Raw genomic sequence first — 11,739 nt, 5'->3', positions numbered from 1 at the left:
AAGTATTAAAATCATTTTTATTTTACCCATTTACACACTACCCTTTTAATGACAAAGTGAAAACATGATTTTTTTTATCCAGAAATATCAAATTTACATACATTACCGTTAAAAAATGTGGGGTCACTTATACATTTCCTTGTTTTTGAAAGAAAAGCAATTTTTTTGTCCATTTAAAATAACATCAAATTGATCAGAAATACAGTGTAGACATTGTTCATGTTGTAAATGGCTATTGTAGCTGAAAACGGCTGATTTCTACATAGGCGTACAGAGGCCCATTATCAGCAACCATCAGTCCTGTGTTCCAATGGCACATTGTGTTTGCTAATCCAAGTTTATCATTTTAAAAGGCTAATTGATCATTAGAAAACCCTTTTGCAATTGTGTTAGCACAGCTGAAAACTCTTGCTGGTTAAAGAAGCAATAAAACTGGCCTTCTTGAGACTAGTTGAGTATCTGGAGCATCAGCAATTGTGGGTTCGATTACAGGCTCAAAATGGCCAGAAACAAATAACTTTCTTCTGAAGCTCGTCAGTCTATTCTTGTTCTGAGAAATGAAGGCTATTCCATGCGAGAAATTGCCAAGAAACTGAAGATCTCGTACAACGCTGTGTACTACTCCCTTCACAGAACAGCGCAAACTGGCTCAAACCAGAATAGAAAGAGGAGTGGGAGGCCCCGGTGCACAACTGAGCAAGAGGACGAATACATTAGTGTCTAGTTTGAGAAACAGGCGCCTCACAGGTCCTCAACTGGCAGCTTCATTAAATAGTACCAGCAAAACACCAGTCTCTCAATGTCAACAGTGAAGAGGCGACTCCGGGATGCTGACCTTCTAGGCAGAGTTGCAAAGAAAAAGCCATATCTCAGACTGCCCATCTTAATCTTTTATTTTTATTGGCCAGTCTGAGAAATTACTTTTTCTTTGCAACTCTGTCTAGAACAGGGGTGTCAAACTCATTTTAGCTCAGGGGCCACATGGAGGAAAATCTATTCCCAAGTGGGCCGGACCGGAAAAATCATGGTATATATAACTTAAAAACAACAACTTCAGATTGTTTTCTTTGTTTTAATACGATCAATATACAACATAAAGCTGGAGCCTGAGGACAGTGTGTCCAAAATAGTACAAGCACAACATCACTATTAATCATAAAACACGTCAAGTTTATTTGAAAATTCTAAAGAAAAAGAACACACAAACACACAATGCCTCAGTGATTAACAGAACTGTTTCACAGATCACAGAACTATATCAGGGTGTCATTTCTCAGGCAGAAATGTAGATAAAAATAATGAAATCCTGTTCCCCAAACAAGTGCAAGAACCACAGAGTCAAGCATAGGTTAAATATACAAATAAAATAAAATCAATTAAAAACAATAGCACATCAACATAAAAACATATAAACATAAATCTGAAAGCGTTGCTCAAACTCCCGTAACAGTCCCGTTATTTTATCTTTGAACCGCTTCATGTCTGCCACATGTTGGGTCGTGCACACATTTTTCAGACAGGGGAAGTGAGCTGCATCACCACCGGCAAGTTGCGTCTCCCACAATGACAGCTTCAACTTGAAAGAACGTATGCTGTCATAATACTGCGTGACAACTTTGTTGCGCCCTTGCAGCTGTTTGTTCAAGTTATTCAGGTGCTCTGTAACATCCGCCATAAATGCAAGGTCCGGCATCCAATCTGCGGAATGAAATTCTAACACTGGTTTGCCCTTTTCTTCCATGAACTGTTCAATTTCTTCTCGTAAATCAAAGAAACGCCTCAGCACAGCACCTCGGCTTAACCATCTTACCTCAGTGTGGTATGGCAGGCCATAGATGTGGTCTTTCTCTCTGAGAAGGCTGTCAAACTGACGGTGATTCAGGCTTCTGGATCGGATGAAATTAACAGTTTGGATGACCACCTTCATGACGTTATCCATCTTTAATGACTTGCAACACAAAGCCTCCTGGTGAAAAATACAGTGAAAAGTCAAAAAATCACGTCCTCCATTTGCAGATTGCACTTTCTCTCTGAACTTTGTCACAACGCCTGCTTTTTCCCGATCATTGAGGGCGCACCATCTGTAGCCAGGCTGACAGCGCGGGACCAGTCCACTCCGACCCTGTCCAGCGCGCCGACGAGTGCGGTAAAAATATCAGCTGCTGTCGTATCTGTCATCGGCATCAACTCCACGAACTCCTCGGTGACGGTCAATGTGTCATCAACTCCGCGGATGAAAAAATGGCCAGTTGTGCAACATCTGTAATGTCCGTGCTTTCATCAATTGCAACCGAAAACGCAATAAATGACTTTACTTTTTGCTTCAACTGGCTGTCCAAATCCACTGAAAGATCGGAAATCCTGTCTGCAACTGTGTTTCTTGTCAGGCTGATATTTGCAAAAGCCTGCCGCTTTTCAGGGCACACAATCTCCGCTGCCTTCATCATGCATGTTTTTACAAATTCACCCTCACTAAATGGTTTTGAAGCCACTGCGATTTCATTAGCAATGAGGTAGCTAGCTTTCACTGCAGCGTCACTGATGTCTCGGCTGTGAGTAAACACAGACTTCTGTTTCTTCAGACCCGCCAACAGTTCATTCACCTTCTCTCATCTCCACTGTCCTTGAAAGTTGTCATATTTGTCGGCATGAAGACTCACATAGTGGCGACGAAGGTTATATTCTTTCAGCACTGCAATATGCTCTGAACACACCAAACATACAGCTTTCCCATTCAATTCCGTGATTAAATAGGATGACCATTTTTCTTGGAACACTCTGCACTCTGCGTCCACTTTTCTCTTTTTTGACAGAGACATATTGGGGCAATGAGGGTGCCAAAGCACATAATGTTAAAAGTAGAAGCCGTAATAAATATCGCGGGCAAAACAAAGTAGCTCATTGGCTGCACGTGCTTGACCTACTTGCTCTGCCCCGGTATAAACAGTTTGCTTGCTTAACACAATTGCTATTGCGCCATCCAGTGGACGCAATTGGAACAGCAGTTTATTTTATTGGAAAATTGCATTTATACTTTACACTTTTTTTTTTTTTTTTAATCATCTCGCGGGCCGGATTAAACCCGTTTGCGGGCCTGATCCGGCCCGCAGGCCGTACTTTTGACACCCCTGGTCTAGAAGGTCAGCATGGACAAAACATTTGCTTTTCTTTTGAAAACAAGGACATTTCTAAGTCACCCCAAACTTTTGAACGGTAGTGTAAGTATTCACACTCCTGAGTCAATACATGTTAGAATCATCATTGGGAATAATTACAGCTGTGAGTCTTTCTGGGTAAGTCTCTAAGAGCTTTGCACACCTGGATTGTACAATTATTGTTTTATTCTTCAAGCTCTGTCATGTTGGCTGTTGCTAGCCATTTTCAAGTCTTGCCATAGATATTCACGCTGATTTAAGTCAACTGTAACTAGACCACTCAGGAACATTCAATGTCGTCTTGGTAAGCAACTCCAGTGTATATTTGGTATTGTGTTTTTAGGTTATTGTCCTGCTGAAAGGTGAATTTGTCTCCCAGTGTATGTTGGAAAGAAGACTGAACCAGGTTTTCCTCTACGATTTTTACTGTGCTTAGCTCTATTCCGTTTCTTTTTATCCCTAAAAAAAACTCCCTAGTCCTTGCCGATGACAAGCATACCAATAACATGATGCAGTCACCACCATGCTTGAAAATATGAAGAGTGGTACTAAGTGATGTGTTGTGTTGGATTTGCCCCAAACAAGGTTTTGTATTCCTGAGTGGCGCAGTGGTCTAAGGCACTGCATCGCAGTGCTAACTGTGCCACTAGAGATCCTGGTTCGAATCCAGGCTCTGTCGCAGCCGGCCGCGACCGAGAGACTCATGGGCGGCGCACAATTGGCCCAGAGTCGTCCAGGGTAGGGGAGGGAATGGCCGGCAGGGATGTAGCTCAGTTGATAGAGCATGGCGTTTGCAACGCCAGGGTTGTGGGTTCGATAATAATATATGTATTCACTAACTGTAAGTCGCTCTGGATAAGAGCGTCTGCTAAATGACTAAAATGTAATGTAAAATGTAATGTATTCAGGACACAAAGTTAATTTCTTTGCCACATTCTTTGCAGTTTTACTTTAGTGCCTTATTGCAAACAGGATGCATGTTTTGGAATATTTTATATTCTGTACAGGCTTCCTTCTTTTCACTCTGTCATATAGGTTAGTATTGTGGAGTAACTACAATGTTGTTGATCCATCCTCAGTTTTCTGCAATCACAGCCATTAAACTCTAACTGTTTTAAAGTCCCCATTGGTCTCGTGAAATCCCTGAGAGGTTTCCTTCCTCTCCGGCAACTTAAGTTAGGAAGGACACCTGTATCTTTTGTAGTGACTGGGTGTATTGATACACCATTCAAAGTGTAATTAATAACTTCACCATGCCTAGACCCACTCCAATTTGCATACCGCCCCAATAGATCCACAGACGATGCAATCGACTGCACACTGTCCTATCCCATCTGGACAGGAGGAATACCTATGTAAGAATGCTGTTCATTGACTATAGCTCAGCATTCAACACCATAGTACCCTCCAAGCTCATCATTAAGCTCGAGGCCCTGGGTCTGAACCCCGCCCTGTGCAACTGGGTCCTGGACTTCCTGACGGGCTGCCCCCAGCTGGTGTGAGGACTTTGCTCATCCTCACACTGGGGCCCCACAAGGGTGCGTGCTCAGCCCCCTCCTGTACTCCCTGTTCACCCATGACTGCGTGGCCAAGCATGCCTCCAACTCAATCATCAAGTTTGCAGACGACACAACAGTCGTAGGCTTGATTACCAACAATGACGAGACCGCCTACAGGGAGGTGGTGAGGGCTCTGGGAGTGTGGTGCCAGGAAAATAACCTCTCACTCAACATTTAACAAAACAAAGGAGATGATCGTGGACTTCAGGAAACAGCAGAGAGTGCACCCCCCTATCCTCATCGACGGGACCGCATTGGAGAAGGTGGAAAGCTTCAAGTTCCTTGGCGTACACATCCCCGACAAACTGAAATGGGCCACCCACGCAGACAGTGTGGTGAAGAAGACGCAACAGAGCCTCTTCAACCTCAGAAGGCTGAAGAAATTTGGCTTAGCACCTAAAACCCTCACAAACTTTTACAGATGCACAATTGAGAGCATCCTGTCGGGCTGTATCACCGCCTGGTACGGCAACTGCACCGCCCACAACCGCAGGGCTCTCCAGAGGGTGGTGCGGTCTGCCGAACGCATTACTGGGGGCAAACTACCCGCCCTCCAAGACACATACAGCACCCGATGTCACAGGAAGGCCAAAAAGATAATCAAGGACATCAACCACCCGAGCCACTGCCTGTTCACCCCGCTATCATCCAGAAGGTGAGGTCAGTACAGGTGCATCAAAGCTGGGACCGAGAGAATGGTAAAACAGCTTCTATCTCAAGGCCATCAGACTGTTAAATAGCCATCACTAGCACATTAGAGGCTGCTGCTGCCTGTTGAAATCACTGGCCACTTTAAGAAATGGAACACTAGTCACTTTAATAATGTTTACATATCTTGCACTACTCATCTCAAATGTATATACTGCATTCTATTCTATAATATTCTACTGTATCTTAGTCCATGCCGCTCTGTCATTGCTTGTCCATATATGTATATGGGGCTGTAGTGGAACAGGTTGAGAGCTTCAAGTTCCTTGGTGTCCACATCACCAACAAACTATCATGGTCCAAACACACCAAGACAGTCGTGAAGAGGGCACGACAAAGCCTATTCCCCCTCAGGAGACTAAAAAGATTTGGCATGGGTCCTCAGATCCTCAAAAAATTCTACAGCTGCACCATCGAGAGCATCCTGACTGGTTGCATCACCGCCTGGTATGGCAACTGCTTGGCCTCTGACCGCAAGGCACTACAGAGGGTAGTGCGTACGGCCCAGTACATCACTGGGGCAAAGCTTCCTGCCATCCAGGACCTCTATACCAGGCGGTGTCAGAGGAAGGCCCTCAAAATTGTCAAAGACTCCAGCCACCCTAGTCATAGACTGTTCTCTCTGCTACCGCACGGCAAGCGGTACCGGAGTGCCAAGTCTAGGTCCAAAAGACTTCTCAACAGCTTCTACCCCCAAGCCATAAGACTCCTGAACAGCTAATCATGGCTACCCGGACTATTTGCACTGCCCCCCCACCCCATCCTTTTTACGCTGCTGCTACTCTGTTAAGTATTTATGCATAGTCACTTTAACTCTACCCACATGTACATATTACCTCAACTACCTCAACTAGCCGGTGCCCCCGCACATTGACTCTGCAACGGTACCCCCCTGTATATATAGCCTCCCTACTGTCACTTTATTTTACTTCTGCTCTTTTTTTCTCAACACTTTTTTTGTTGTTGTTTTATTCTTACTTTTTTTGTTTAAAATAAATGCACTGTTGGTTAAGGGCTGTAAGTAAGCATTTCACTGTAATGTCTGCACCTGTTGTATTCGGCGCATGTGACCAATAAAATTTGATTTTATTTGAAATATTCTTAAATACCATTCCTTACTAGATCTGTGTGTATTGGGTATATGTTGTGAAATTGTTAGATATTACTTGTTAGATATTACTGCACTGTCGGAGCTAGAAGCACAAGCATTTCGCTACACCCGCTATAACATCTGCTAAACACGTGTATGTGACAAATAAAAATTGATTTGATGCTTCACATATTCAGTGTCAGTTTTTTTTTTTTTTTTTTTTTTTTTACCCATCTACCAATAGGTGCCCTTCTTTGCGAGGCATTGGAAAACCTCTCTGGTCTTTGTGGTTGAATCTGTTTGAAATTCACTGCTCAACTGAGGGACCTTAGAAGTATCTTTATGTGTGGGGTACAGAGATGAGGTAGTCATTCAAAAATAATGTTAAAAGTTAGTTGCAATGACCAAGTTTGAAATCCAGCATTGATTGGCTCAATGATGTCTGCTTCCAACTGCGACTGGAGATCTTTTGTGATATCATCAAGCAGTGCAAAGGGGATGCACCACAGGGGCTGCATGACTGGGTTCACTAGGGGCCTGTGAGTAAAGGCTGCAAGGCAGCCCAGTCCATCAAACAGAGCTGGCCAGTTCTGTTGCCATGTGCAGGTAACCTGGTGTATAGCTGATCCACTGTCATCTCTGTGTGAACCCCAAGCCTGTGAAGAGGTCGAGGCCCAGGAGGTTGGCACCCCGCTTCGCAACGTGAAATCTGAATGATGGTAGGTGCTTGGTGCAGTATTGCACTTGGTCCTGGAGGGTGCCTACAATGTCTATCTTGGAGCTACCGTAGTGGAGGGTTGTTGGAGTGGTAGGTGAGGGAAGAACTTGTTGTAGGTGGCCAGGTTGAGTAATGACACTGCAGCGCCTGTATCCAGTAGCAAAGGCAAATATGACCTCACCCAGCTGCACAGTGGATGTTTTGAATGACACATGGTTGGTGGACAGTTCAAATGTCAGTGCGTTCATGTTGAGAGTGAGAGGAGAATGAGGGCCTGACTGGAGCTAGTAAGGAGATGTCATGGCAATGTTGGCTAGCTAAAGTCAGAAACACATCACGGGGTTTAACGATCGTCTTGCGCCGAACTGCGCATGTGCAGGCCGTCAAATCCAAGGCAAATCAAGTTGTTTTTGACGAAAATGAAAACGTGTCAGTTTGTCACTTTCACAAGGTTGGAGTAATAATTTTGAGAAAATTAACAACTAAGGAGGAATGTTTCACTTCTCTCATTGACTTCTCTAACCTCAAACCCCGGCCTGCTCTGCTTTGCAAGAAGTCTCGCAATGTTGCGCCTCTGGGTTTACAAACTCTGTGGTAGAGCATTCAAATCAAATCAAATGTTATTGGTCAAATACACGTGTTTAGCAGATGTTATTGCGGGTGTAGCGAAATGCTTGTGCATCTTGCTCCGACAGTGCTGTAATATCTAACAAGTAATATATAACAATTTCACAACATATACCCAACACACGCACATCTAAGTAAGGAATTAATTATGAATATATACATATATGGACGAGCGATGTCAGAGCGGCATGGACTAAGATACAGTAGAATAGTATAGAATACAGTATATACATATGAGATGAGTAATGCAAGATATGTAAACATTATTCAAGTGGCTAGTGTTCCATTTCTTAAAGTGGCCAGTGATTTCTAGTCTATGTCTATAGGCAGCAGCCTCTAATGTGCTAGTGATGGCTGTTTAACAGTCTGATGGCCTTGAGATAGAAGCTGTTTTTCAGACTCTCGGTCCCAGCTTTGATGCACCTGTACAGACCTCGCTTTCTGGATGATAGCGGGGTGAACAGGCAGCCGCTTCAACCTGGAGTGCTATTTTAAAAGCTCCATCAAGTTGTAAATTGTCCGATTCCAAAAGCAGTTTCTACCTTGTCTTTTCGCATAATGTCACTTCTATCAGCTGGTCCCTGATGATCTCGTCCTGAAGTGCCCCGTAGTTACAAGAGCTAGCCAAATTCCTCAGATTAGCCAAGTAGTTTTGAATTGACTCACTCTTTTCCGTAGCGGGTAGAGTCGGAGGAGCACTCGGTGTTTCCGGGTGAAGTGGTTCCGTAGGAGGCTGACTGCAGCGGTGAATGTAGGAGCCGATCCAAGCACTCTGAAAATCCTCTGTCCCTCCGTACGGAGGCAGTCACAGAGCAGTGCTGTCCTCCGCTTGTCGGAGATTGTAGAAAAAGTCCTTAGCTTCGAGATAAGTGTTAACTTTGAAGCCAGTTATTCCACGGGACTGGTGGTTCGCCAGGCACAGCAAGGAATGGTGCCGGTGGACATCAATTTAATTCAGTCATCTTCGTTGCCAATGTCATATCTAGCTTAGCTGTAGAAGAATGCACGTCTGCACGGTTTCACATTTGTACATCACTCTGACGTTTAATGACGTGCCACTCATTCTGACAACATATTCATACGTAAAGCAGCACACTGTCATAAACCATAACAACCGCACAGTACGATGTAAAGTACATTACTAGGGCATTCTCGATTCCCAACTGAGCTAAACCTTTTTGGAAATGGCAAGTTCACTTTCTCATCCATAAACGCATTTCAAGTGCAAGTGCGCTGTTCAGCAGCTCACATCAGCAGGATGGAGGGCATTTTCATTAGGAAGGACGTCTACTGTCCACAGTACCGTGTAGCTCAGTTGGTAGAGCATGGCGCTTGCAACGTCAGGGTTGTGGGTTCGATTCCTACGGGGGAGCACTATGAAAAAAAATTAATAATTATGGACTCACGAACTGTAAGTCGTTCTGGATAAGAGCGTCTGCTAAATGACTAAAATGTAAATGTACTTTGGATCGCTAAAATAATGATTATTATCACACTTCCTCAATTCAAATATTATGGGGACACCTATGCAAGCAAAGTTGTCAGTGTAGCCTTTATCATCTAGATATGAAGTTGAAATATCATCAGCCTAGAATTTAAAAGAAAAACAGGCTTCCATGAAGGCTCAATTGAATGAAGAAACAAAGTAATTACAGGGGGCAGTTTGGAAAAACGAATCCTGTGCAAATCATCCTCTGGAATAACGCAATTTATCAATTAATTGGCACAATATCATCCCCTTAATCTTTTAACGTTGAAATAGGCACTGGGAAAGTTTATTATATGACAAACCAGATCATTCATCTGTAGGCTACGTGCATAGAACAAAGCCCTATTTTACTTGGGGAGGTTGGGTAATGTAATTATGTGCACGATCACTACATGCATAATTTGAGTCCGGTCCGAATCGATATCCCTGTGTTTTGAGGGATATAACAGAGTTTAAATCAAATCAAATCACATTTTATTTGTCACATACAAGTGTTTAGCAGATGGTATTGCGGGTGTAGCGAAATGCTTGTGCTTCTAGCTCCAACAGTGCAGTAATCTCTTAAAAGTAATATCAAACAATTTCACAACATATACCCAATACACACAGATCTAGTAAGGAATGGAATTTAAGAATATATACATATATGGAAAAGCAATGATAGCGAGGCATGGACTAAGATACAGTATAATATTATAGAATAGAATACAGTATATACATATGAGATGAGTAGTGCAAGATATGTAAACATTATTAAAGTGACTAGTGTTCCATTTCTTAAAGTGGCCAGTGATTTCAATAGGCAGCAGCAGCCTCTAATGTGCTAGTGATGGTTATTTAACAGTCTGATGGCCTTGAGATAGAAGCTGTTTTTCATTCTCTCGGTCCCAGCTATGATGCACCTGTACTGACCTCGCCTTCTGGATGATAGTGGGGTGAACAGGCAGTGGCTCGGGTGTTTGATGTCCTTTATGATCTTTTTGGCCTTCCTGTGACATCGGGTGCTGTAGGTGTCTTGGAGGGCGGGTAGTTTGCCCCCGGTAATGCGTTCGGCAGACCGCACCACCCTCTGGAGAGCCATGCGGTTGCGGGCGGTGCAGTTGCCGTTCCAGGCGGTGATACAGCCCGACAGGATGCTCTCAATTGTGCATCTGTAAAAGTTTGTGAGGGTTTTAGGTGCCAAGCCAAATTTCTTCAGCCTCCTGAGGTTGAAGAGGCTCTGTTGCGCTTTCTTCACCACACTGTCTGCGTGGGTGGACCATTTCAGTTTGTCAGTGATGTGTATGCCAAGGAACTTGAAGCTTTCCACCTTCTCCACTGCGGTCCCATCGATGTGGATAGGGGGGTGCACCCTCTGCTGTTTCCTGAAGTCAACGATCATCTCACAGGTGCTGCACTCAGTTTGGATAAGAACATGAGAACAAATTGATGCTTAAAGCTACAATATGTAACTGTTTGGGCGACCAGACCAAATTCTCATAGACATTTCGCTATTGCATCTTTTACTTTTGGTTTTGTACACCAACTTCAAACAGCTGAAAATACAATATTTTGGGTTATGGAAAATATATTTCACAGGACTTGGGTCCACGTTACCCACTGCAAAAAGGTAAGAACACATGCAAGCACCACTGAACACATGCAGAGTTAGAGAGAAGAACTGGACCAATAGGGTCTGGGGATCACCTCTGTTAACGAAGATCTCCTACCCTGACCTATCATCACTGTAGTGTGTTCTCAGGGTGTGAGTATGGGGTAGTACCAAGCAGAAAGACAGGTGAGGGTTGGCAGTTTTTGGGAATATGGATAACTTGAGTTGCATCATAGTCTCGGCAATGGTCTTGATATGTCAAGATCCACCACCAATTACGCTATGCCCTTACCATTGTTAAGAAGTAAAAGAGAAGAGAAGCGACCCGACATACTGACCGTCAAGGACGAGTGGCCTACAAAATGGGAGTCAGAGAAGGGCAGACTGTCAGATTCAAAATAAGGGTTAGGGACGTAGCCAATGGGTGGGGTACATGTCAATAAGCAATTTGGGATTATAAAATCCCATTATGTTCGTGTTCGGCCCCCACGGCGGATTGTTCCTAGACTCAAGTGTTTAAACACACTTGGGGACGGGGATATGAGACCGGGCGGGACTGATCATCCAGATGGGGGGTAAAGAGAAACTGGAATGGAGGGAAACGCATGGCTGGAATGGAGGGAAACGGACTGTTCTCCTGGTTGGGGGAGTGGTTTGGTAAGTATGCTGCACTGGTGGTTACTGGATTTCTGACCCTAATCGTTATGTTTTTAATTTTGATGTGCTGTGCTGCCTGTATTATCCCTTGTTTGAGAAAGTCTGTTACAGATGTCGTGCATTCTGCGGGAAATCGCTGATTTCA

This window comes from Coregonus lavaretus, assembly GCF_964263955.1.
Source record: "Coregonus lavaretus genome assembly, chromosome: 2".
Classification (NCBI taxonomy): Eukaryota; Metazoa; Chordata; class Actinopteri; order Salmoniformes; family Salmonidae; genus Coregonus; species Coregonus lavaretus.
This window is presented reverse-complemented; position numbering follows the sequence as displayed.